General features: G+C 38.5%; 1 protein-coding gene and 1 pseudogene across 2 annotated transcripts in view; both read left to right on the forward strand.

Annotated features, from left to right (window-relative positions):
* The window catches only part of CERS6 (ceramide synthase 6), a 278,615-nt gene that overhangs the window by 179,175 nt on the left and 72,106 nt on the right, over positions 1–27,334 (forward strand). The gene's annotated exons all lie outside the window — the stretch shown is intronic.
* Positions 10,144–10,867, forward strand: LOC102508926 (annotated as a pseudogene).

Below are 27,334 nucleotides of genomic sequence, written 5' to 3' on the forward strand. Positions count from 1 at the left end.
TAGAATTTTCCCTCTGCAATACACAGAAGGATTACAGTTCTCCTTCCAAAGAGAAGATTTAAGAACCTTGTCCTAGAATTACATGTCCTGAGGACCTGTGGTGTGCTCCACTGGTTTAATTATCTCAAATATTTGTGAGTTATTGTTTTCAATTATCTGTTATGTTTTTAAACCTTCATCACTGTTATTTGGTTCCCCTAGTTTCTGCTACTAATCTAGGACATCTCTTCTGTGGACTGCTGCAGCAGAGAAATGCTGTCTCCTGCCAGCAGAGCTAACGACTGTGACAGTAAAATTCTGCCAAAACCAATAAATGAATTGGAACTTACAAATCCCCATCTTAGCAATAGGCCCTGAGACCTGGAAAATATTCCTTTTTAATAAATAGTAGAAATCATCTGCTTGGAATTGGTTGTCAGATGGCCCCTTTTGGCACCAGGTTGACATTGGAAAGGAAAGATACTAGGATGAGATGATTCTCATTATTAGCCATTCTGTCCTGTGTCTCTCTCAATATATCTTCCTAATGAATTTTAAAGCTGAAAACCTTCGGCTTTAAATTACAAAGCGCTTAAACTCATAAATTTGGTTTCTTCATGCATCTCAGGAATCAAAAAAAAAAAACATAGCCTAGAGAAAGAAATTACAAGTTGACAGAGTAATATCACAGAAAATGTTATATAAAATGATTTAATTGGATTTTGGTTTTAGTCATTGGAATAAGGTGTTGCCAAAATCAAGGTTATAGGTGCTGTTTGCCTTGAAGGTCTGTGACTTGGTTATACATTTTTTTTAAATGTATGCTGTAACTTACAAGCAAGATGTATAGAAACATGTGGATGAATCATGGTGGCCACACCAGCGCAACACCAGCTCTCAGTATGCCCTGGGCATCAGTCAGTGGTGGAATTTCATGTGAAATTATGTTTATGTCACGACATTTCAAGTCCTGTCACTTGAAGATGAGTAATGATCCCAGGGCTGAGCTCATGCTTTTATAGAGGGCATTTACTTTTATAAAGCACAGACTATTACTCTTATTGATAATCTGAAGAACTCTGTGGTAGATGAAGAATCTGAAGACCAGAGAGATCAATCTGACCAAGTTCCCTTCTTGAAACATCTGAGGCACGACCAGGATTTTAACCAAAGCCTGCCTGTCTGAAGTTGAGTGTTACACGCTGCTAGACCACAGCCATATACATAATCCTTAATTATAAGGACAGTGTGCCTTTTGGCTTCCAAGAGGAAAGCACCATCCTTGCTTGTGTCTTCTTGTTAAGTCTTCTCAAGGTTGATAGACCTTTTCCTCGTAATTGATTCCAGAGGATTAGAAAGAGAGCCTTGATGGCGGCAGCCTCTTATTCCAAAGCAGTCATTGACTCGCAGGTGATGAGAGCACTCATCCTGAATTGACTTGTGAGCAAAGAGAGAAACGTGTGTTAGTTTTAAAGGGATAAATGCACATTCAGGAGTTTCTGACAAAAAATATTCTCAACTGTCTGGGTTTTGAATGGAGTCTGGGGTTCTGGACAGTCTGTGCTACTTACCTAGGATGAATTTCCATGATAGATCCTTAGCTCCTCTGGCTTTGGAGCTTTTCTTCTTCTGAAGCAAGTGAAAGACCTGGACCTATGATTATATATACATTTTTAAAAAAAGAACTTGTCTCAACCTGGACAGAGATTAAGTTTTCAGAATTAATAAAATGTAGAATCAAATGAAAAATCAAAAGTACACAGAGTCAAAGTTCAGAAAATAGGGCTGAAGAAGCAAAGTTCCAAGAGGAACTTCTAGAGTTCCCAGAGTTCCTTCTAGCCACGGGGTGCCAGCTGTTTCACCTGTCACCTATTTTACTTGCATCTGGACAGGTGACAATACTTATTTGTACATGCTTGTTTGGTGTGTCATGGTATTGTGAACTTTTAGAAAAATCTGTGTACTATTTATATTTCATAGGTTAAGATTGTGGAGAGTTTAGAATGATTCTCATTGGACCACTTTAACTCCGCCCTAGTTTAGGCTTGATACTTGTGGCAATTGAATGTTCTTTCCAAATGGAAACGTCAGGGCATTGGCAGAGACGTGGGCAGGTTGCTAATTTCCCTAGAGAGGCTATTCTGAACTTCACCATGGTGGGCAAGCTGTACCGTAGTGTTTATGCTTAGAGAAAGAATTTTTGTTAAGTAAATACTTCCTCATTTGATCACTTCAGTAACCCATGTGAAAGTCCCAAAAGGGTATGGTTTATCTGATATGTTCAAAAAAAGAAAATTGCTACATATGAAATAGAGAACAAAGGGGGAAAACAATTGGAGGAGAAGAGGATTGCCTTATGAATGCTTTCATGAATAGTTAACAGGGCTGACTGGAGAAAAATAATGAAATCAACAGTTTACTTTTAGAGTCATCTTACCTCTCTTTTCTGCACCCTATTTCTTTCTTTTCCTAGACATTGGCTCCATACCTAGCTTCCTAAAGACACTGAACATGTTTTCCAACCAAAAATAGAACACATGAATTAACAACAGCAAAAAATTAATGCTTTTTCTAAGAGCAATAGGCATTCTGTGAGATACAGTTTATATATTAATGTGTAGGAATTTTGAAGACATTTTGATAGTATATAAAATATTAGTGCAGAATTTTTGACGACTGAAAATATATTAAGAAAACCCAAGGTGTTTGATCTCTGCATCTAGACACCTATTTCTTACCTAAATCTTCTATTAAAACTTAAAAAAAATTCCTGAAAGGCCTTGCTTTCAGCTGTCATTAAGGAAGGCTCTGACACCACTGTGTCAGTGGCTGATAGTAGTTTGTATTACTCTTCCTAGAACAATTGGCATTTTTCTAGAAAACTAAATAGATGGTATTATCCTTAAGAAATGGATCCTCAATGGTGGGGTTTTCCAGCTTGGTCAATGAGTATATAGGAGGTATTGTGCAGATTGCTGATACCATTCTTTCAGAAGTAAGCTAAATGGAGTATTTCTCAGGCAGTGACTCATCAGATGGCTAATATCTTTGGGAGAACCATGTGTCAGATGAGGTGTTCAAGGTTTGGTGAAAACCAAAAAACAATAGAAAAAAAAAATTGGTGTTGTCATAGCTATTTCCTCTACTAGGAGTTCCTCATATGCTGCAAAAAGCCTGTGATGTAAATTACCACAATTGAAATTGGTTTTTACTTATGCTTTATTTATTTTATTTATTTTTTTAATGGAGATACTGGGAATTGATCCCAGGACTTGTGCATGCTAAGCATATATTCTACCACTGAGCTATATCCCCACCCCCACTACATTGGTTTTTGTCCTTTTTTTAACCTCAGGAAGAATTTTAAAACAATTGGTTGTTAGGCTGAAGAACTAACTAAAGAATGTGTGTGGGACTTGCCTTTGGTGTAGGTTATGGGTTTTCTAAATTGAAATATAGTTGACATACAATATTATGTCAGTTTCAGGCATACTACATAGTGATTGGACATTTACATACATTATGAAATGATCACCATGATAAGTGTAGTAACCCTCTGTCCCCATACAAAGTTATTACAATACTATTGACCACATTCCTTGTGCTGTATATTATATCCCCATGGCTTATTTATTTTAGAATTGGAGATTTGTATCTCTTAATCCCCTTCACCTATTTTCCTACCCTCCCACCCCCCAAGCCAACCATTTGTTCTCTGTATCTATGAGTCTGTTTTCATTTGGTCTGGTTTGGTTTGTTTTTTAGACTCCACATATAAGTGAGGTCATATGGTATTTGTCTTTCTCTCTCTGGCTTATTTCACTTAGCATAATACCCTATAGATCTATCTGTGTTGTCCAAAATGGCAATATTTCTTTTTTGATGGCTGAGTAATATTCCTGTGTGTGTGTGTGTGTGTGTGTGTGTGTGTGTGTGTGTTTTCATCTTCTTTATCCATTTATCTATTGATGGACACTGAGGTTGCTTCCATATCTTGGCAATTGTAAATAATACTGCAGTGAACATTGGGTCACATATATCTTTTCCAGTTAATATTTTTGTTTTCTTCAGGTAAACACCCATAGGTGAAATTGCTGAATCATATGGAAGTTCTATTTTTAATCTTTTGAGGAACCTCCATACTATTTTCCACAGTGGTTGCACTAATTTACAATCCCACCAACAGTGCACAGGGATGTGGAGACATCTTTGCCAACATTCATCATTTTTTGTCTTTTTGATGAGAGCCATTTGGATGTGTTTGAGGTGGCATCTTATTGTGGTTGGTGTAGATTGTGTTTTAAAATAGCAATGCCTGTTTAGTCTTTAAAAATACTTTTGTAGTCCTGTTTATATTTACTTAAGAAGCAGAGACATTCTTTTTTGCATTAGAACGTAGGGAGTATGGGGGTGAAGATACGATTTTCCCATCTCCACTCACTCCCCAATCTAGAGAAACATCAGGATGGCTCCAGTCCATTCAGTTTAATAAACAGCTATTGAAGACTTGCTGTGCTGATACTAGGTCTGCAGAGATAAAAAGAAACCCATCTCTGTTCCCAAGGAATTTACTTTATAAGGAAGTCCGATTGGGTAGATCAACACATCTGGCTTGGTATATATTTATGAATATTTTAATTCATTTCTATTCCCTTTAAATTGTAGACTTTTCTCCTTTTACTATATTCTACATTACATCCAAATGTTACACCATCTGCTTGCCTGACACATTACAAATGTGGATTACTGGACCAAGCTACACAAAGTGCCACTGGACTTTGACCCCATACTCCCCAGACCCCTGCTGGATTTTTAAACCCCTCTTGAAGAAGTCCAGCAGAAGCAGTGTGGGAGGCTGAGCACAGGGCTCTGCTGTGGACCGAGCTGCATGAATAGAACATGCCATGTTGCTTGCTCTTGTATGGACCTGCCGCCATAGCATGTCGTAAGAGGCAGAGTCAATTAAAAAACTGTCTTCTTTTGGAGAAATTAGACATTTCTGTGGGCCAGTTTCTGATGCCTCTTCATTCTGACATGATGAAATTAATAGCTGAATGTAAGCCCTCCCCCTCCACCACCGTCCCTACAATCCCCCCATCACCATCAGTCCTGCAACCTGTAAATACGGAACAAGCATTCCTTTACATGATATTAATGTCTTTATTATCTAGAAGGGGCCTAAACCTTGCCAGAAAGCAGAGCTGTTCCATAGTAAGCCTTTCTGATTTTGTGGTGGACCTTTTGTAACTCTGATCTGTGTAATGTGGGGTATGCTGCACGGCCACAGTTACGTGAGTAGGCTGAGCCAGGCTGCTGGACTGGAGTCTTGGTTTTGCCATTTCCTAGATGTGTGACGTGTTGCAAGTTACCTTCCCTGTGCCTCAGTTTCCTTACCTGCAAAATCAGATGATAACTGGACCTGCCTAAGAGCCTTATTATAAGAATGGATTGAGCAATGCCTGGTCTGTAGTTTATGCTCAATATAAATAATAATATAAACAGAAGACCAGCTTCTCTCTTTTAGGGGCCTAGAGATCCCAGGGAAGTAGATTTGAGCTGACCCATGTAGTAGAACCTGGAGGCTCCACTGCCTTCATCTCAGTATGATGAAACATGCTCATCATATTTTCTAAGAAATAAGCTGACCTTGTTCCCGATTGCTCCCTTACTCACATCAGGTTGTAGGCAGTCATCTCTGGCTTCTGTGCCAGCTAGGCTCCTGATCCTCCGCAGAAGAGGGAACACTTTACTGGGGCAAAGGAGCCTGTATGTGGCTGGCAAGGACCACAGCCCCCAGGACTGGGTATGCACAATGCCCTGTTAAAGGTTTAGGTGAGAGAAAATTCAAGGACGTGTGTGTAAATAGTGTGGATTGAGTGTTTGCTATTTCATGTATGTATCCATTCATTCATTCTTCACAAAGCCCTTTGGGGTTATGAAAGTGAGGCACAAAACTAATGAAACTGGGGTACAAGAAAGTCAAGCACTTCACCCAAGTTCTTACAGTAAATGACATGGTGGGACCATCCTTTGACCTCATGCTGACTGGTTCCCAAGCCTTTAGATTGAACTGGCCCCCTTCCCAAATGCTTTTGTGAATTACATTTGGTGTGTTGCCATCAGCTTCTGCTGGGGGTCACTATAAGCAGAAGTTTTATGAAATCTGTCTGTTTGGATGTTACGAGCATAGGAACAGGATATTCTGTGTCACACAGTATCTTCCTTGTGGGAGTCTTCCAACAAATTTCTCTCCATTCTTAATAATGAAAATAGGTAAACTCCCTGAGCAGATTACAGATTACTCTGCCTTTTTTCCCTGAACATTGTAAACCGCACTCTTTTGAGTTGATTACTAGAAAGCTAATAACACTTGTAGCCCATCCTCGATTTCTCGTTACAGTTTTGTCAACCTTGCCTTCAGTTTGTCACTATCTTTTCTTTTTATTTCATTTCACATTTGAAAGTCATTTTTAAATTCAGATTATACATGCACACGGAAAATGTCCAAGTGGTGTAGAAGAGTATAAAAATGAAAAATCTCCTTCCCTCTTTCCCCCACCAATTCCTACCCTTAGTTTTTTAAGTACTTCTTGTGTATGTGGAAGATATGCATTAATACTGTATATGTGCATTATTTTGAATAACAGAATCAAGCTAATATACATTGTCAATCACATTATTTTAAAATTTCTATTTTAACTAGAGAAATTATAAGATGTGTAAATAAAAGAAAAGTTAATGCTAACGCCTACCACCAATCCCCATCTCTCCAATGTATGTATGCAACATTAGCACTCCTCATGGTACTTAATGTTATTCTAGTATTATCTTTCTATATTGTCTGGTTTTTCTTCTTCTTTTTTTTAATCACCTGAGTTCTGAACTCTTTGCAAACCTGGATTGTGGCTTGTTCATTATAATGTCCCTGGTGCCTGGCGCAATGATTAGCACAGAGTGAGCATTCAGTGTACAGTTAACACGATCCCCCACTTGAAAGAACATATATATGAAGAAATGAATGCCATTTTCTTTGTCTAGAATATTCCAGAAAAGAACCAAAATGGAACCTCAGTATTGCATTGTGACACAAAGCAAGAAAACAAATTATTTTCTACTTAGTGGAGGAGAACACTCAGATGGCATGAGAATGTGGAAGTGCTCTAGTTGGAATGAGTGTGTGCTTCCTGTTGCAAATACAGCAGCAGGGGCACGCCAGTCCTTATACAGGCACTTGGGAAGCGTGTGGAATAGAAATGAAAATTCTGTACATGTGTACGTGGCTGGCTGGGAAATGCACTCAGCAAAACATTCAGCACATCTGTTGAGCAGCCTTTATGTGTGGGACCCTGAGTTGCGTTCTGAGGACACTGCGATCAAGTTGTGGTTCCTGCCCTTAAAACTTCTACAGACAAGGGAATCTAGAACCTAACTTTACTCCCTTCCCTGTCCCTGTCCCCAGATAACAGAGATTTGAGAGAACTTCCCCTTTATGTTACCACATGCCTGGCCAGTTACCATCTATTGAGCTTTCCCCTCCTCTATGTTCTGTCAGTCTTTCCTTTTTATAAGGTTGCTGGTAATGTTTTTACCTATAACTAGTAATGCTTTATCATAGTAAAGCTTTTCTTTTTTTCTTCTGAAGAGTATGATTGGAACAACTATTATTGATTAAATGTCTTTAGACTGTATTCCAGCCTCTGTAAGATGTATGAAACAAACATATAGTAAGAAAAAATGTGTTTATAATATATTCTGACCACTCCTGGTGACTTTTTAAATATGTTCAAAGGAAGTCTTTGAATAGTGTGTCTTCTTTGTGAGAAAAACAGTAGCAACGCCGTCGTTCTCTTTGGGTGTCCATTTTCTCTAAAGATTTCACACAGTCTGTCCCTGTTACAGAATCTTTTTCATTATTTCCTTTTTGCTTCACTTTGGTTCTGAAGCCCTTTGAAAGAAAAATTTATCTAGGTGAGTTTGTTGCACTGTGTGGGGGGAAAGTTGACCTGGAAGCAATTTCAAAGTTGACCACCTTTCTCCTAGAGTATACGCTATGATCTCTTGAAATTTGATGTTTAATCATAAAGGCATAATAATTAGAAATGTTTTCTGATTTTAATGTGACAAAACCAAGAATGGTATGTTTAAGTAAATCTAATCTGTAGGGGGTTCCTATCTGGGATGGAGGTGGGGGTCAAGGATCCCATGTGGTCAGGATAATTTGGATTACTTCTGAACATTAGCAGGTCTGGGGTATCTGTGTCTCGAAAGGTTGCAGGTGTGACTCAAGAAGGGAAAAGGAGAAACTAAATTAAATTCAAGTATTATTGTATCACAACAATGAACACGCTAGAAAAATGCTTATTTAAATTTGCTATCGTTGATGCCTTTAGTTATGGTTCCTAAGTGAAATGAAGATTAAGAAATCATTTCAATTAACCATGTACGATCACCTGCTAGACTATCAGCTGGAGAACTGTGATATCTATTAATTATAAATATTTCCCAAGTACCAAACGCATCATTTGTAGACAGGCTGTAATTTACAAGTTATGGGCAATGAGTGGAAAGGAGCACAGTGGTCCCCATTTTTCACCTCTGACAAGACCTTTCGCCACATTTAAGGTTTCAGGAAGGCACTCGACAGTCCTTATCTTCTGCTTGTATTTCCAGTTATTCATTAGTAGTTCAGAGCGTTGTTTCTCTAGAGCAAATTTAACCCTGACTTTTTCACTCCTCAGATTTAGAATTAGATTTTGTCTTTCTTGCATGCATCCAAGGCAGGCAATGTAAAATTATCAGGGATATTTAGCTAAGAATCACCAGCACCTTTGAAAACAAGAATCCCTGCAGAGAGCCAGCTACACGAAGTAATGAGATACAGAAGCACTAATACTGCAGGCTTCCCACTGGGATGCAGCACAAATGTCTGCATAGGATGCTGCGTGCAGCTGTGCTTGATGGAAAATGTTACATTGGCGGTGCTTTGGGACTGCTTTTTTCTGTCTTTTTTTATTATATTGCTAAGGATCCATGGATATAGTTTTCAGATTGTTTTTACCAAAAGATTTATGCAAATTGATGGGCTTACAGTTATACTGCTCTTTCTTTTAAATAAGCATATTCTGTTCTCTAATAAAACAGTTGGCAACACATCAGGACAGACTTACTAAAATCACTGAAATCTCAGTAATAATTGTTTTCGGTTGAGATCCTTGAGCCCTGGTGTATGTTCAAAGCTATCTCTATTTTTGAAATTTATATACAGTTTCTCATACTCCTACAAACCTGGCTTTTCTGTTTTATTTTTGCTAGTTAGAATACACTTTTTTCTGAGCAAAATGCAGTTATTTTGGAGCCAGTACATTTCACATACTTTATTGTGTTTTCTGTTGATTTTTTAAAATTTTTTTTAATGTGTGCATGTTTGCATTTGAGAAATGAAGACATTTTACCAGTCATTAAACATTTAACATGTATGATTTTTTTTATTGCAATGTAAAGTGCTGTTTTAGCTACGATTAGAAATAGGAGCTTTATTAGAGTTGTATTGCATTTTAGCAGGAATTTGCTTTCCATATTAACTCTAGAGTTAACATAAAATATATGGTTAATCCATAAACGTCCTCAATAATGTATTTAGCTCTTACTGATTTCTGCATTCCCCACAATGGTTTCTTTTGGCTAGTACAGTTGTACAGTTAAATAGTAAATGAAAAGCCAGTGGGGAAGTGTGAAAGGAGTCCAGCTTGTGAAAGCCTGGCTCCGAGGCAGTGTCTGAAGGGAGCAGCTATACACAAAAACCCTGGAAAGAAAACTAGACTCCGAGCCGGGCTCCACCAGCCCAGGCTCCCACAGGGCAGGGAACCTGTTGTCCAGTCTCTGTAGCATCCTGCCAAACATGTGGCTGACACATATTAGAAGCTTAATAACTATAGAAATGAAGATGCAGATATGCCATGTGGAGTGGTCAGACTTAGCCAAAGGTCTCAAAATAAGGCTGGGGATTAAAAAATATTTATACATTATCCCAGTGGTACATGAGAGGGAGCGTGTTGTTAGGACTAGTGGTTTCTTGGTAAAGCTAGGACCCCCTTCAGCTCAGAGCTGTAGGCAGTTGATGCTGTTGCACATTTACTTAGCACTGTGTGGTTTTCTTCTTCAAAAACCTGATGCTGAAAAGACGCTCTCTCTTTGCCTCATCTACTGCGAGAATGAAGACTACTCTCACCAATCAGACTGTCGACATTCCAGAAAATGTCGACATCACTTTGAAGGGACGCACAGTAATTGTGAAGGGCCCCAGAGGCACCCTGAGGAGGGACTTCAATCACTTCAATGTAGAACTCATTCTCCTTGGAAAGAAAAAGAAGAGGCTCCGGGTTGACAAGTGGTGGGGAAATGCGAACAGTAGCCGGTTCTTTTCTATCTGTAGTCATGTACAGAACATGATCAAGGGTGTTACACTGGGCTTCCGTTACAAGATGAGGTCTGTGTATGCTCACTTCTCCTGAATCAACGTCGTTATTCAGGAGAATGGTTCGCTTGTCGAAATCCTAAATTTCTTGTGTGAAAAATACTCACAGGGTTTGGATGAGGCCAGGTGTTGCTTGTTCAGTATCTCAAGCTCAGAAAGATGAGTTAGTTCTTGAGGGAAACAACGTTGAACTGGTGTCAAATTCAGCTGCTTTGATTCAGCAAGCAACGACAATTAAAAACAAGGATATCAGAAAATTTTTGGATGGTATCTATGTTTCTGAAAAGGAACAGTTCAGCAGGCTGATGAATAATATCTAAGTTGTCCGGGTACAGAAAGAGCAAGATGCCAGATGACTCTTCAGATTCATTTGTGATACCTTAAGGATACAATAAAAGCAGTGTTGATTGAGGAGGGGAACCTGATGCTTTTGAGGTACTGATTTGTAGTAATGCTCCCAAAGTTAAAAGTGATAGTACGTATTAAAACCCATTTTTAGTTAGGTTGGTGACTCAGGGCTTTTGGACTTCTGAAATCCTATACTGTTAAGGGTTATAGTTTTAAAGTCATGCAGAAGATCATAGGAAAATGCGAGGGCAGTCTAGTAGTTCAGAAATGCTACTGGAATGCAGACTTTTGAAAACAATTCTGATCTAAAATTCTACATATTTTCTCAGTAGAGATTTTGGAAACTGTATAAAATGAATGTATGTCGATTTCTTTACTGTCATTCATATACATGTGTCCTGGTTTACTTTATATTATTCCTTACATTTTCACTTATTCCGTGGTGTTTCCCCGTGTCTGAGTAATATGTGACAATGTTATTTTAACAGTTACGTAATAAACCATTGTGTGCACGGATTCACCATAATTTACTTAAGTATTCTTGTAGTGTCATGTATAATGCCAACTTTAAAAAAATCTCTAAATCTTTCTCCAGTCTTAAAATTTATTGGAATCTTTTTGTCTTTGATAGATTTGGAGTCGGTTGAAAACAAGCAAACACACACACACACCCCCCTCCCAAAGAATGCTGCTTTTCAGTAACAAGGAATCGCCACCATATTCCCTCTTTCCCCTCTCCCTGCAACTGGGCACAGCTGGCAGAGAGAAAGGATGCTTCTCCCTCTGTCTGGGAGTTGTAGGAACTCCATCCAGCCATTCAAAGAAGTGGGGTGGCCTTTTTGCTTCACCCCTGTGAAAAGCGGCTGTTACCTCTCAGAGCCTGTTCCCCCTGCTCCCGACCTGGACACAGTGCTGCCAGCTCAACAGCCCTTGCCTGCCTTGCAGCCAGGAGCCACAACCATATGTGGGTTCATAACATGCATGAGAAGAGCGGTGGGAAGTGTCTTCCGGGAAGCCTCTTCAAAGGAGAATGCGAGGACCTTCCTTATTTCTTCCTGCTTCCTCCCACTTGGATGTGAGGGCCCTGGGAGATTTCTTGAATCATAGGAACTAGGCCCACACCCTAGGCGTGGCAGAGCCATGAGTTAGAAGGAACCCAGGTCCCTGATGACTTTGTGGCACCATGGCATCACAGTCCTGGCTGGCCGAGCTCCAGACATTTTAGGAAACACACGAGTGCCTGCCTTTTCTTAAGTCTTCACTGCTTTGAGGTGTTCTGTTCTATGATGCCAGCCTAACCAGTATCTTTTCTAGGATCTGTCCATGTGACTATGTAAGAGATTTCATGGCAGAGGTGAGTAGAAAGGTTCACGAAAAGATGGTTTTTACTAGTAAACAACCACACATTCTACAAGTGCATATTTCTCCCCAAGTGTATGAATCTCACAGTTTGGACTTCCCATAATAATTGCTTCTACTCTAGCGAAAAAAAAATTAAGAATGGAAGATGGTGGATATAATAAAAATTATTCAAAAATTTGCTGCCATTTACTAGCAATAATCATAGTATTAAGTGGTCACCTTCACTGACTGAGCACTTTCTATGTGTCCACCACTGTGGAAGCATGTTACACGGGAGATCTCCTGGAATCCACAGCACCCACAGGTGGCAGGAACTATTATATCCCTTTAGCAGATGAGGAAATTACTCCCCAGCCCTGCCCTGGTAATCCTCATCCCCCTTATCCCATCTCCTTTTTCTTTTTCCTCTTGCCCTCATCACTTTCTCACTTGCTGTATAATTCACTGTCTCTGTTGGTTTATTGTTTATCACATGCACAGTAGAACAGAAGATCTTTGAGGCCAGGTGTCTTTGTGTGCTCACTGCTGTATGCCTCACACCAGTGATGGTGACCAACATACAGTAGTCACACAACAAATTCTCACTGAAAGGAAGTAACGTGTATTACTTTGCTCAAGAAGACTCTGAATTGTTATACTGTATTATCTTTCAAGCTGCTTGCTTTCTCAACTGTTGACAAAGTGCTCTTCTGAACTGGTTATTGAATTGCTTGACGTTCTTAAGGTAATGTTCTCTTTTTAAAAAAATTTTAATAGACTGTATTTTTTGTACAATTTTAGGTTTAGTGAAAAATGGAGCAGAAAGTACAGAGCCCCCCTCTATCCATCCCTCTGTGGTATTAACATTTTGCATTAGTGTGGTACTTTTTTTGATTTACAGTATTGTGTTAGTTTCAGGTGTATGGCAAAGTGATTCAGTTATACATTTTATATATGTATGTATATATATATATATATATATATATGTATATTTTAGATTCTTTTCCATTATAGGTTATTATAAGATATTGAATATAGTTCCCTGTGCTCTACAGTAGGTCCTTGTTGTTTATCCATTTTATATATAGTAGTGTGTATCTGTTAATCCCCAAAATTTATCCCTCCCCTGCCCTTTCCCCTTTGGTAACTATAGTTTGTTTTCTATGTCTGAGTCTATTTCTGTTTTGTAAATAAGTTCATTTGTATCACTTTTTAAGATTCCACATATAAGTGACATCATACGATATTTGTCTTTCGCTGGTGGTGTGATACTTTTGTTGTAGTCAGTGAGCCATAGTTTAGTCCAGGGTTCACTCTTTGTGCTGTGTGTTCTGTGGGTTTTGACAGATGTGTAATGGCATGTATTCACCATTACAGTATTATACCAAACAGTTTCACTGGCCTAAAAGTCCTCTGTGCTCTGTCTGTTAACCCCCACCCTCCAACTCCTGGCAATCACTGATCTTTTTTACTGTCTCCATAGTTTTGCATTTTCCAGAAAGTCGTATAGTTGGAAACTACAGTGTGTAGCATTCTCAGACTGGCTTCTTCCACTTAGCAATATGCACTGAAGGTTTCTCCCATATCTCTTCATGGCTTGATAACTCATTTCTTCTTTATCACTGAATAATATTTCAAAGTATGGATGTACCACAGTTTATCCATTCACCATTGGTATCTTGGTTGCTTTCACACTTTAGCAATTATGAATAAAGCTGCTATAAACTTGCATGTACAGATTTTTGCATAAACATTTAAGTTTTCAATTCATTTGAGAAAATACCAAGGAAGGTGTTTGCTGAATCAAATAATATTCATTTTGTGTCTTAATAATGAAACTTCATTGAGATCCAACACTGAGAAGCAGTTTAAATCTGAGTGAGGAATGAGTGATGCTTTTTCAGACTCTCGTCTCCTAAGATTCTCCTAAAACTAGATTCCAATGCCATGTATAAAAGATGTGAAAGGTGTATGTAAAAAATATAAATACACTTTTTCGAAAGGGCTCAATCAGCTTTCATGTTGTCAGTACTTCATAGTACTAGTCAGACATAATCTTGGTTTATATTGTACTATACCACACTAATTAAAGGGCACTTACACACATTCGATAATCTGTGTAAATTCTCAGCAAAAATAAGCATATGTGTCACAAAGAGCTGGCAAAAACTTTCACACGTGACATGGTAAAGCTCCTCTGTTTTCTACACTATGGCACACCATTCTTTTATTTTTTCTTTTATTGTAAATTGGAGAAACTAAGCAATGTATATGCGGATGGGTACTGGCTGTGTCTAACAAATGACGTTGCCCATGCTGTCCGAGTGGCGGGTAGAAAACCTTCAGGCAGGGAAGCCACAGACCTTCTCTAACACTGCGCTTTGTCCAGTTCTGGAGCACGGCTGAGGGCGGAGGAGGATGGTGACGCATCCCGAATCTGCTGGCCCGGCTGGCTTATACGCGAAGTGGGCTGATGCGTGAGGTTTCCTGCCACACTTTTCTTGATCCAGCCCATCCCTGCCTCTCGAGCACCCCCGCTGCTTTCTTCCTTGTCCCACTCCTGCCTTCCTTTACCAAACATCAGCTACCGATTCCGCGCTCTTGGTGTATTTTGCTGCATGAAATACACTCAAAGACTTGAGTGTATTTGTTTCCTCTTTCCTTTATATAAAACTCCTTTACCCCTGTGAGCTGTGTGTGTTTGTTTGTTTGTTTGTTTGTTTGTTTCTCCTGTCGTTTTCTGATCTGGCACCACTGTATTTCTCTCCCAGCCCTGACCACTCAGGGTCATGATTGATTCTTTTCCGTGTTCCAGATCGGGGAAACAGAGTAAGCAAAGACATGGAAGCTTGTCGGGTGAGCCTCTGTTGATTAAGCAAGTATTGGAGTGCTTATCTGTTACAAGTGCTAAATCCAAGATAATAGGCTAGGTCCTCACGTAGTTCTGGCGCATGTGGGAGGCAGAAAGGTGAATAGATATTTGCAGCAAAGTGGATATGTGTTATTAAAGAAATATGAATGAACTTCAAGGAGGCTTGCTTGGGCAAAGCCATGAACAGTTTTATGTAACTTGGGCATAAGGTCTACATTGTGTTTGGTGGGGCCTTGTAGGCAGAGACACAGATTTGAAAAGACAAATCTAAAAAGGTAGGTTGAAACCAGGTTATAAATTGCCTTGAAATCATGGTCGGGAGCTTGGACTCGTTGAATAATTGGTGCAGAATCATTAAATATTTTTCAAAAGCAGAATGACAAGTGAACCTGGAGTCCCAGACTGTTTTGGAACCTTCTTCTGGACTTTGCATTGGTATCCCACAAGCATTGCAACAGCTCTTCAAAACCAAACTTCTTTTCCCTTCCCTTTTATTGCTCCACTAGTGTTCCCCAACTTATTTGTGGGCATCACAGTCTGCAGCAGCCAACCCACCAGAGATCTTGGGGTTGTCTCCACTTCCTCTTTGTCCCCTACCCTGCCCCATGGTCAACAAGACAGCGAATGCCAATGACCCTTTCTGTGACACTGTGCTCTGGTTCATCTTCTCCTCTCCACTTTCAACTCTAATCTTGTATCTGGTTTAGCACCATTACATTACCCTGATTATTCTTTAGTGTACAGAGATTAGGTAAGTTACTTTACTTTATTGCTTCAGCACGAGGCTGACATGCTATGAAATCTTTTTATAAGCTTAGAGTGATATATATGCCACTTGATTTTTAAGGATTTTGGAAACAATATCAGTGTATTAAGAATTCACAGGATGAGTACTATACACCATTGAAATCTCTTCCTGACTTTATGTGTCCCTTAGTGTTGCTCTCTATTATATTAGTTGACATTAGCTTTGGAGCATATAGCAAATAATGATAATGATGATTATGGCTTACATGAGAAAAAAGTTTATTTCTCATTTAAAATAAGTCTGGAAGGAGTCAGTTGAAGTCTGATATGATGGCTCCAACATATCATTAAGGCTCCATTGTGTCTTTCTGCTCCAGTGTAATAGTGTACAGCTTCCATTTTCAAGGTTACTTCCTGGTACAGAATGGCTGCTGTGACTCCAGCCATCACTTCAATGATACAGTCCCCCCAAAGAAGGAAAGGTAACAGGTAAAAAGTTGCTTGTCAGCTGTGTCATCTCTCATGTAGCCTTTATTGGACATCCCACACACCATTTCCACTTCATAGGCCAGAACTCAGATATAGAACTAGATACTTCACTGCAAGAAGACTGAGAAATATCTCTTTGTTTTTCCAGGAGACAATGTGCTCAACCTAAAACTGGGGTTCTACTACTAAGAAAGAAAGGGGAGAATAACGTTGATACAGGTAGCTGGTGGAGGAGGGCAAGCAACTCTGCTCAGGACAGATAAAACTGTCTTTGTAATGGGCGGAATAAACCTCTTATCCCTGGTAGTCTCCGTGTCTCCTTCAAGTCTTAGAAACTTAGACTATGTGGCTGCCATTCTAGAAAGCACCTTTATTAAAATAAACAGGAAAGTCACCTTCGAAGGTTCACTTTCTACTCCCCTACTTGTCAGGTCATGTGAAGTGCTGAGAACTTAAGCTCCATTCTTCACAGAAAGGTGGGAACACGCAGAACAGCTAAATTAGGTGGTGACAAACTGCTTTTCTGTAAAATTCCTCACTTGGTGCATAATGTGTTGTAGGTTCTGTAGCTTTCAGCAGCTTACCTCGGTGCAGTAGTTCTAACCCTGCTCCAGATCTGAATCACTCAGGGAGATGGTTAACAGTACACCTAACTGGGCACAACCCCCTAGGTTCTGTCTTTATATGTCTGGAGTTTCATCATATAGTATCTTCAGTCTAAAAACATAGCCTCAGAGTTCTGATTATACTACCGGTATAATGTCTCCAGTGAATTCACTTCTGTATTACTCACTGTGTTGTTGTCTTCTGTTATCCCAGTATGTTGTGATGTGGGTAATCTAAGGAATAAAATCAATGACTCCTCTTCCTAAGCTGTTTTTTGCTTAAAATACTTGCCTTTCTATATCTTCAGTTTCATAAAACCGGGTATGGTGATCATCATGGCCATTTTTAGAGCAGAGAATTGAAACAGAAAATTGCACTGTTTTTATAGTTGACAACATGTCAATTTAAATTAAGAAGCAAGTCCATACAGTAAAACAGTGAATTTATCTGCAGTATTTTTTTTTTTCCTTTTCATTCTCTAATTTGCCAGAGAATGCCAGCCTTGCTAAAGATCTGGGTCTCAGTGGTTCTTCCTATCACATTACCATCCCTCTTTACTGCTTTTTTTAAGGAAAGTCATAAATGAAATCAGCCAGGACCAGACCTAAGGATGCAACTTAATACAAAAATGACACAGACTGATAGATTTAGAAAGCAGAGGTGGCAGTATTACCAGTGAAAAGCTAAAATACCGCTCCCTTCTCCCCTTATTCATGCCTTCTCTACCTTTGTGTAACTGGCTTACTTTACTTCCATTTAACTAAAGGTAGGAACCAGAAGGTAATGGAGTCAAGACAGAAGAGTGAAAGTTACAATGACAGAATGACTCCTTCAAGTTGTTACTCAAAATTCCCCACTTGAGTGAAGCCTTCCCTGGCTACCAGTGTCCTGTCCCCACCCTCTGACATTTCATATCCCTTTTCTTGCCGAATTTTGTCTCCTTACACTTCATCACATCACATCACACTGTGCATTTTTGCTTATCTATCTTGTTTATTGTCAGTCTCCTCCACCAGAAAATAAATTCTGCCAGAGCAGTGATTTTCTGTTTGTTTGGTTCACTCCTAAATCCCTAATGCCTAGAATAGGACGTGGCACAGAGCAGGGGCTGGATGAGTGAACGTTATTGCATGATAAATAATAAGAATATATTAGGCATTTAATTGTCTTGGCGTTCAGTTTGTTTTTAGACCACTTATTGAAGTGATGTCATGTAGATAAATATAATCCTAAACTAAGGAAATCCATGCTACAGCTGACCTTCCCTTTGAGTTCCCTCTTCTTACTGCTGGAGCTTGTTACAGATGCCAGTTTTCTCTGTATGTAGTTTTTGATTACTTCCTGTTTGAACTAACTGTAATTTTCCTCTCCTTGGGTGTCCTCTTAGTTTTTCCAGGAATAGAATTACACTCAGTCCCATTAGAAAACAATTTGATGTTACAGTTTCTATCTTGGGTTAAAGTTTGTTCACTGGAACAGTAGCTACATATAACACAATCGTGTTATAATACCATTAGGTAAAAGATGTATGTTATTTCTGTTTGTAACCAACAGCATATAAAAACAGGGCTTTTTTTTTTTTTTTTTGATATATGTTCTTGAATCAGAAGGTAAGTTGATGGATTCTCACTTAGTTTATATTATAAAACATGTATTTATCCAACTGGTCTCTGGTAATATTTAAGCACTCCAAAATGAGATACCCTATAGAGTAGAAGATATATTTATGGTGGCAAAACCTCTCCAATTAGAGTATCTTATAAACTCTAATTGAAGAGTTAAAATACCATTGTCATTTAACTCAATGATGCATTTATTAAAGAATAATTACACTTCAGCTTGATATGCGTCTTCTAGATAATACTTTCCAGTGATAACATAGTGTGTCTTCTCAGCTCAGTTACTAAGGTTTTTTTGTATTGAGCAAGTAAAATGTCATTGTCTGTGGCTGTTTCCCATTTAAAGATTAATTGTGCATGCTTTCTGTGTTGTAGTCCCTAGAATCATAGACTAAAGTCATGAAGTCACCTGTATACCTTAGTCTGGAGACAGATGGTTCTTGCTTGCTTCAACTTCCTTCCCCTTTTTTTTTGCATTGCCAATTTCTAGTAAAATAGATAGCATGGTTTTTCACTTGTTTACACAGGCAAGTTCTGTAATTGATAGTGTATATGCCTGAAGAATCAGGTATTTGGCAAGTACTAAGTATAACCCCATGAGAGCATAAACCAAACTACAAGAAAGTAAACATTGGTGGGTCAATAATGTAGATGTCAGTGAACTCAGAAATTCATTAGGGATTGAGGTAAACAACCGAAGAAGCACTTCAGAAGTACAAGCATACCTTGTTTTGTTGAGTTTTGCAGATACTCCATTTTTTTCCAATGAATGTTTGTGTGGCAATTTGACGTTGGACAAATCTGTCAGCACCATTTTTCCAATAATGTTTGCTCACTTGTGCCTCCGTGTCACAAATTCAGTACTTTTGTGTCACAACTTTGCAATTCTCACAGTATTTCAACCTTTTCATTATTATTCTGTTTGTTATGGTGATCTGTGATCAGTGATCTTTGATGTTACTGTTGTAATTGTTTTGGGGATTCACAAACTGCGCCCACATAAGACAGTAGACTTAACTGGTAAGTGTTGTGTGTGTTCTGGCTGCTTAGTGACTGGCCGTTCTTTTGTCTCTCTCCCTCTCCTGGGGCCTCCCTGTTCCCTGAGACACAACAATATTGAAATTAGTCCAATTAATAACCTTACGACGGCCTCTAAATGTTCAAGTGAAAGGAAGAGTTGCACGTCTTTCACTTTAAATTAGAAGCTAGAAATGATTAAGCTTAGTGAGGAAGACACATCAAAAGTCGAGACAAGCAGGAAGCTAGGCCTCTATTGCCAGTTACCCAGGTTGTGAATGCAAAGAAAAAGTTTTTGAAGGAAAATATACGTGTTTCTCCAGTGAACACACATATGACAAGCGAAACTGCCTTACTGCCTATTCAGAAAAAGTTTACTGGTCTGAACAGAAGATCAAACCATCCGGAACATCCTCTTAAACCAAAGGCTAATTCATAGCAAAGACCAAACTCTCTTCAATTCTATGATGGCTGAGAGAGGTGAGGAAACTGCAGAAGAAAAGTGTGACGCTAACACGTTGGTTCACGAGGTTTTAAAAAAGAAGCCGTCTCCATACCATTAAAGTGCAAGGAGAGTCAGCTAGTGCTGGTGTAGAAGCTACAGTTGGTTATCTCAAAGATCTAGTGAAGATAATTAATGAAGGTGGCTACGCTAAACAACAGATTGTCAGTGTTGATGAAGCAGCCTTCTGCTGGTAGAAGATGCCATGTAGGACTTCCATGGCTGGAGAGGAGAAGTCAATGCCTGGCTTCAAACCTTCAAAGGACAGGCGGACTCTCTTGTTAAGGGCTAATGCAGCTAGTGATTGTAAGTTGAAACAAGTGCTCATTTACCAATCTGCAAATCCTAGAGCCCTTAAGAAGTTATGTTAAATCTTCTCTGACTGTGTTCTATAAATGGAACAACAAAATCTAGATGGTAGCACATCAGTTTACAGCATGGTTTACTGAATATTTTAAGCCCATTGTTGAGACCTACTGCTCAGGAAAAAATCATTTCAAAGTGTTACTGTTCATTGACAATGTACCCAGTCACCCAAGAGCTCTAATGGAGATGTACAATGGAATTCATGTGGTTTTCATGCCAGCTAATACAACATCCATTCTAGAGCCCCTGGATCCAGGAGTAATTTTGACTTTCAAGTCTTACTATTTAAGAAATACATTTCATAAGGCTATAGCTGCCACAGATGGTGATCCCTCTGATGGACGTGGGCAAAGTCCATTGAAAACCTTCTAGAGAGGATTCACCATTCTAGATGCCATCAAGAACGTTCATGGTTCATGACAGAAGGTCAAAATATAAACCTTCACAGGAGTTCAGAAGAAGCTGATTCCATCCCTCATGTGTGACTTTGAGGGGATCAAGACTTCCAGGGAGGAAGTCACTGCAGATGTGGTGGAAATAACAAGAGAACTAGAATTAGCAGTGGAGCTTGAAGATACATCTGAATTATTGCAATCTCGTAATAAAACTTTAACTGATGAGGAGTTGCTTCTAATGGATGATCAAAGAAAATGGTTTCTTGAGACAGAATCTTCTCCCGGTGAAGATGCTGTGAAGATTGTTGAAATGACAACAAATGATTTAGAATATTACATAAACTTAGTTGATAAAGCAGTGGCAGAATTTGAGAGGATTGATGCCAATTTTAAAAGAAGTTCTACTGTGGGTAAAATGTTATCAAAACAGTACTGCATCCTACATAGAAATTGTTTGTGAAAGGAGGAGTCAATCAATATGGCAAATTTCATTGTTGTCTTATTTTAAGAAATTACCACAGCCACGCCAGCCTTCAGCAACCACCAACCTGATCAGTTCAACAGGCATCAACACTGAGGCAAGACCCTCTCACAGGAAAAGGATTATAACTCACTGAAGGCTCAGATGATGGTTAGCATTTTTTTTAGCAATGAAGTGTTCTTAATTAAGGTATATACTTTGTTTTTTTAGACATAATGATATTGCACATTAATAGACTACAGTATAGTGTAAACTTTTATATGCCCTGGGAAACCAAAAACTTCCTGCAAAATTGCTTTATTCCTGTGGTCTGGAGCCGAACCAGCAACAGCACCAAGGTGTACCTGTGCAACAGAAGATAGAAGGAACCTGGTTCTATTTGCATAGAAAGATTGGTCAGTGATATACTGTGGCTACTTGGCCATCTTTGTTTTTGCCATATAAATAGATCATATAAGATGACATTTTCAGTATCTTGCCAATTTCATTAATCACCCAGACTTTCCATCTCATTGAGTTTTAAAAGCTGTCTCTCTTCATCTAGAGAAAAGCTTTATCTTATATTCAGCAAACCACATCTGTATTGCTGGTTCAGCCCCCTGGTATAATTCAGTTGCATTAATCTATCTGATATATCTTTCAGCTTCCCCTCCCCACAAAAATAATTACATACTTTTGGAAGATCAGAAGCTGGGAAGACAGGAAGACAGGCTTGATTAAAATCAGAAACTGAACTGCATAAAGATCAATTCCTTCTTTGTAATTAACTCAGCAACTCAAAGGATAATTTCTCTATCGTAATTAGAAGATAAATAATATATAAGGATGTACCACTCATTTAAAGGATATAGTTTGAGCATTTGTCCTATTAGTAATGAGTAATGGTAAACTGAATTGTGAATTCCCTTCTGAATTTTAATATATGAAAGTGGCTATAAGGAAAGGGGCAATTATTTTTCTAAATTAAAATACCATCATCAAATTTTCATCCGTGTTTAATTTAGAAAATTTTAATCTTCAATAGCAAACATAATATAAAACTTGAGCCTCACAGATAGAGGACACTCAGAAAAGCAGTTACTCACTTTATGACTTTTATTCACACAGCATCAAATTGGGCAAAGTGAACTTTTTATTATACTGATTACTAATAATGCTCCAATTGTGTTTAATAAGAGTGACTTAATTTTTATTAGTGATTCAAAAAATCTAAATTGCAGTGGATAACTGGAGTCCTTCCAAAAAGAAGGAGAAGTGGGGTCTCCGGCTGATACTGAATTTCCATTTGTGGGGTGGCAGAATCTGCACTGTGGTCAGAGCATGGCAAACCAGGACTGTCTGTGGGGGAGAAGGTGGCAGAGAAGATGGGGAAATTTAGGGCTTGACGGATCTTAGAAATTGTGCATTCCACCTCCTAATTTCACACATGAGCAACCAGACATGTGAACTGACTTACCACTGTCACGCAGCTGTTAATGGCAGACTGAGGCCAGACAGTGGGGCTCCTGTGTCTGTCCTTTCTGATTTTCTCTGTCCCAACATGTGTTCTTTTAACAATTGCAGGAATGGGGAAACTAAGGAACTTTTCTCTATTTCTAGATTCCCCTGCCTTTCAAAACAAAAGTGGTGTTCTCAATTAATGTAATTGAATGTTACAGGTATTTGGCTACTTTGCAAGTGTCTGAATTTTGTGTTTTCTTGCAGCTTTCTCAAATAATGACAGCACGGTACAGTTTTTTCTTATAACGTGTTCCTCATGAAAAATATGTGTCTTCTGTAGCCATTTATGGTCATATCTAGACAGAGGATTACTGGCAGTTTAGGAATTCAGGAAACCTAGGACTGTTTCTAATTAATGTGTTTGGATTCATGATTCATATAATATAGCCTATTACAGATTTTCCAGTATAATACACAGGCACAGTGACAAGATAACATATTAAAAAGTCAAATTTCATACACAAGAAAAAGATCAAGTTGGAAGTGCCCAATATTTTCAAAAGAGAGTGAGCAATGGCTTTTCACTCTTACCTAATTCCTTTAAAGTGTTCTCCGGAAGATGATTTTTAAGTAGCTAGACCTTAGCTCAACATAAATTCATTTTAAAAACTTGATGACTTGTGAAAATCCTGATGGTCTCTTCAGCTGTATTGTCTCCAAGGCCAACCCTTATTCTCTTCCCACCACTGTGCATTATCTCACTAAATATTGCATATCGCTGCCATGAGCCCACTCACCTGATTTGACTCTGTGACTTTGGATTTTTGGGACGAATTTTGGCGTGTTAAGGGCTGGGACAGGTGGAAGAGGGAATGCACCAAATTGAGTGTCAGATACAGGTGAGGTGACATTGCACGTGCTGAGGGTTGCCTAGTTGGCGGGAAAAGATTTGAAGGAACTCATTTACTGGGAGCCAGGGCTCTTCCCAGTGTGTGTATCTGTTGCCTTGAATTGGTCAGGATGAAGACTCAGCTGCAACAGTAATGTAGCAGAGAGACCCAGCGGCACAGTGGCTTAAAGAACAAGGTGTGTTTCTGCCTCTTGTAGGAGGCCCGGGCCAGCAGGGCGGCTCTGCTCCGCACCATCTTTCGAGGCTTGGTTCTCTTCCATTTCATTGCACTGCTATCCTTAGCATAGTGGTTTTCAGACTCTTTGGTTTCTGGGTCCCTTTACGCTTGTAACAATTATACAGGATTTTAAAAAGCCTTTCTTAGTATTATTCCTATCTATTGATATTTATTTTACTAGAAATTAAAACTGGCTAGGGGAGGTGTAGCTCAGTGCTGGTGTGTGCCTAGCAGGTCCTGCATTCAATCCCTAGCACCTCCATTAAAAGTAAGTAAATAAATAAAGACCTAATTACCTCCCCTGCTGCAAAAAAAAAAAAAAAGTGAAATACTTTTAATTGTTAAAAATAAATAAATAAATAAAATTAGTCATTTTAAAAGTTTAAAAAAATTAAAACTGGTAAATTTAAAAGCATTTATTAATTTAATTAAAATAACAAGAAATCACTATATGGTAACATAAATAACATTTTAAGAAAAATAACTATGTTTTCTAAAACAAAAATTAGAGATTTTTGCAATCACCTCGAATATATGGTTTAGTGGAGGAGAGCTGGGTTCTCATTCCTGCTTCTGCATTCAGTCTGTCTTGTAGGGGATGTGTATGGAGTTGGGGGAGGGCGGTGTTTGGTTGATTTACATGAAGAAAATCTGGCCCCATAAAGATTTGTAATTGGAAAAGGTAGAAATATCTGAATAGAATTTTCCAGAAAACTGTAGATATTCTTCCTTGATATGATGCCAAAACTCAAGAAGTCATTTCTTTAACATCACTGAACTTTTTATACCTAGTTACATTAATGTCCATTGATCTCTTTCCCTTTCATCCATGCATGATTTTTTAACATCATGCGTTGGTCATTTAGAAATTACTGGTTCACTGAGTTAAGTATATCTTTAAAGTATTGACACATGTTATTATAAATATCAAGAGCAAAAAAATATCAAAAGCATATTTGTCATTGTTTTCACTGATCTTCTCAGAAGAGTTTTTAACAAATGGGAAGCTGTTAGGAATATAGAATCCTATATATATATATATATATTCCAAAATACTAATATTTGCTTGAAAGCTTGAATTTTATTGTTGGCAACAAATACTATCATTTGCTGTTCCGGAAGTGACAGGCTTACTTTGTTCATTTTTAAGAAAATGTCTGCACATACTCAATTCAGAGTAAAAAACCATTGTGAAGAAAAATAAACTGCCAAGTTGTCACTCACATTTCATTCTTTTAAGTCCCTTGTTTTGTTTTTTCATGTTTTCTCCACCTTCACGTTCTTGTTTCTTCCTGTCCTGTGTAAAAGTTAAAGGTAGGAATGAGAAGGCCTGTCTATACATGGCAGTGACACATGTGTTACCAGCCCTTCATTCCCAGTGATGCTGGCAGCCTCTAGAATAGGTTGTGTGGCTCCAGGAGGCCAACGAAATTGCACCTGGAAGACTGATCAGGAGGCAGTGGGGTGGAGATGACATGCCACACACCTGAGATGTTATGGCATGGAGACGGGAATCAGTGGAATACACACAGCAAGGTGCTTGGCCTGAAGAGAGCAGGGCAGCTTATTGGGAAGTTTGGACTTAGTCCTCTGTGGTCACAGTGGACAGCCAACCTAGCAGGAACATGGACATTTCACCTTCTGAGTTGGAAAGGAGGAGAAGGCATTTAAGGGTTTTTTTTTAATCCTCTGGCAAATAATGCAAGGAAAGGAGTGATTGGGGGAGAATGATGTTAGAAATATGACATGGTTCCTAAAGGATAAGGAAGTCTATGTTCTTCTTCCATCTGGTAGGTCCTCTCCTCTATCTCCTGACTGTCTTCTGCTCGTCCTTCTGGCCTCAACTACTGTGGGCACCACCTAGTGGAGCCACCCCACTCCCCCACATTGCCCTTCAAGACTGTGCTGGTGTGTTTTTGGGGGTAGAGGGGAATAATATATGATACTCTTTTTTCATCGAAGTGTAGTTAATTTATAATGTTGTGTTAGTTTCTGGTGTGCAGCATAGTGATTCAGTTATACATGTACATGTTCTTTTCCATATTCTTTTTCATTATCGGTTATTACAAGTTATTAAATATAGTTTCCTGTGTTATACCATACAACCTTGTTGTTTATCTCTTCTGTATGTAGTAGTGTGTATCTGCCAATCCCAAACTCCCAGTTTATCCCTCCCCCCACCCCTTTCCCCTTTGGTAGCCATAAGTTTGTTTTCTGTATCTGTGAGTCTCTTTCTGTTTTTTAAGTAAGTTCATTTATACCTTTTTTTTTAGATTCCACATGTAAGTGATATCATACAATATTTTTTTTTATCTGTCTGACTTCCTTCATTTAGTATGGTAATCTCCAGGTCCATCCATATTGCTGCAAATGGCATTATTTCGTTTTTTATGGCTGAGTAGTATTCCATTGTGTATCTATACACCACATCTTCTTTATCCAGTCATCTGATGATGGACATTTAGGTGGCTTCCATGTCTTGGCTATTGTAATTGGTGTTGCTGTGAACATTGGGGTGCATGTGTCTTTTCAAATTGGAGTGGGTGTCTTTTTATATACTACTCCTCTGCATCCTGTGTTTATCTCTGCTGCAGTTTATCATGTAATTGTTTTGGTTTCCCAGGAGATGGTAAGTTTCCAGAGAGTGGAGGACTTGTCCACTATATCTTCATGCCTAGAAGAGTATCGGATTTATGGTAGCCACTCAGTAAATACTTGAAAGAGTTAGTGAATGAGGAAGGTGCAGTAATATTAGCACAAAGATACTAGGATGTAAGCAAATTGGTTTAGAAGTGGTAAGAAAGAGGTTGATGATATGTATCTTCAAAATGAGAGTAGATGAGATGGGTGGCTAAGTGATTGATCATCATCACTATAATGAATGCAAAGTTTATTCTGTATTATTTGCTCATCTTATCATTTTCCCCTTTCTACTTTTTCTTAATGGAGGATTTAGAATTAAGTTATTGACAATTTGTTTATACTTCAAATATCACTGTCAAAATGTAAATACTCTGAAAGCAGCTATCTCATATAGTAGCTTTTAGTTTAAAATAATTAGAATGATTGAATAAATTGAAGATTGTAATGTATTATTAATACTATTAATGTTATTTGTAAGTATAGAACAACTTGTGTTTTTTTTTTAATGGTACCTGTTAAAAGTACATGGACTTGGCTTCTTTTTATTCTTCAATAAGGCCTGTTAATTGTAGAAAACTATAGCTACAATTACTTTGTGTAATTTAATATTGAGATACAAACTTTCATTTTTAAAGTAGAAATTACCTGAGATAACCATTACTCAGAGATAAACACTAACTTTTTGTAAATATCCTGCCAGGCATATTTTGTGTGTGTGTGTGTATCTAAATATATATCTACTTTAAACATGAGGTACCCTGTATATCTACCTGTAATTTGATTTTAACTTAAAATATGAATATGCCGGTTATATTATTAATATGCCATCTGATATTAGCACAGCTGTGGTGGACAGTTCTGTGCACTTTTGACAGTAGCCCACGTCAG

This window comes from Camelus ferus, chromosome 5, assembly GCF_009834535.1.
Source record: "Camelus ferus isolate YT-003-E chromosome 5, BCGSAC_Cfer_1.0, whole genome shotgun sequence".
Taxonomy (NCBI): Eukaryota; Metazoa; Chordata; class Mammalia; order Artiodactyla; family Camelidae; genus Camelus; species Camelus ferus.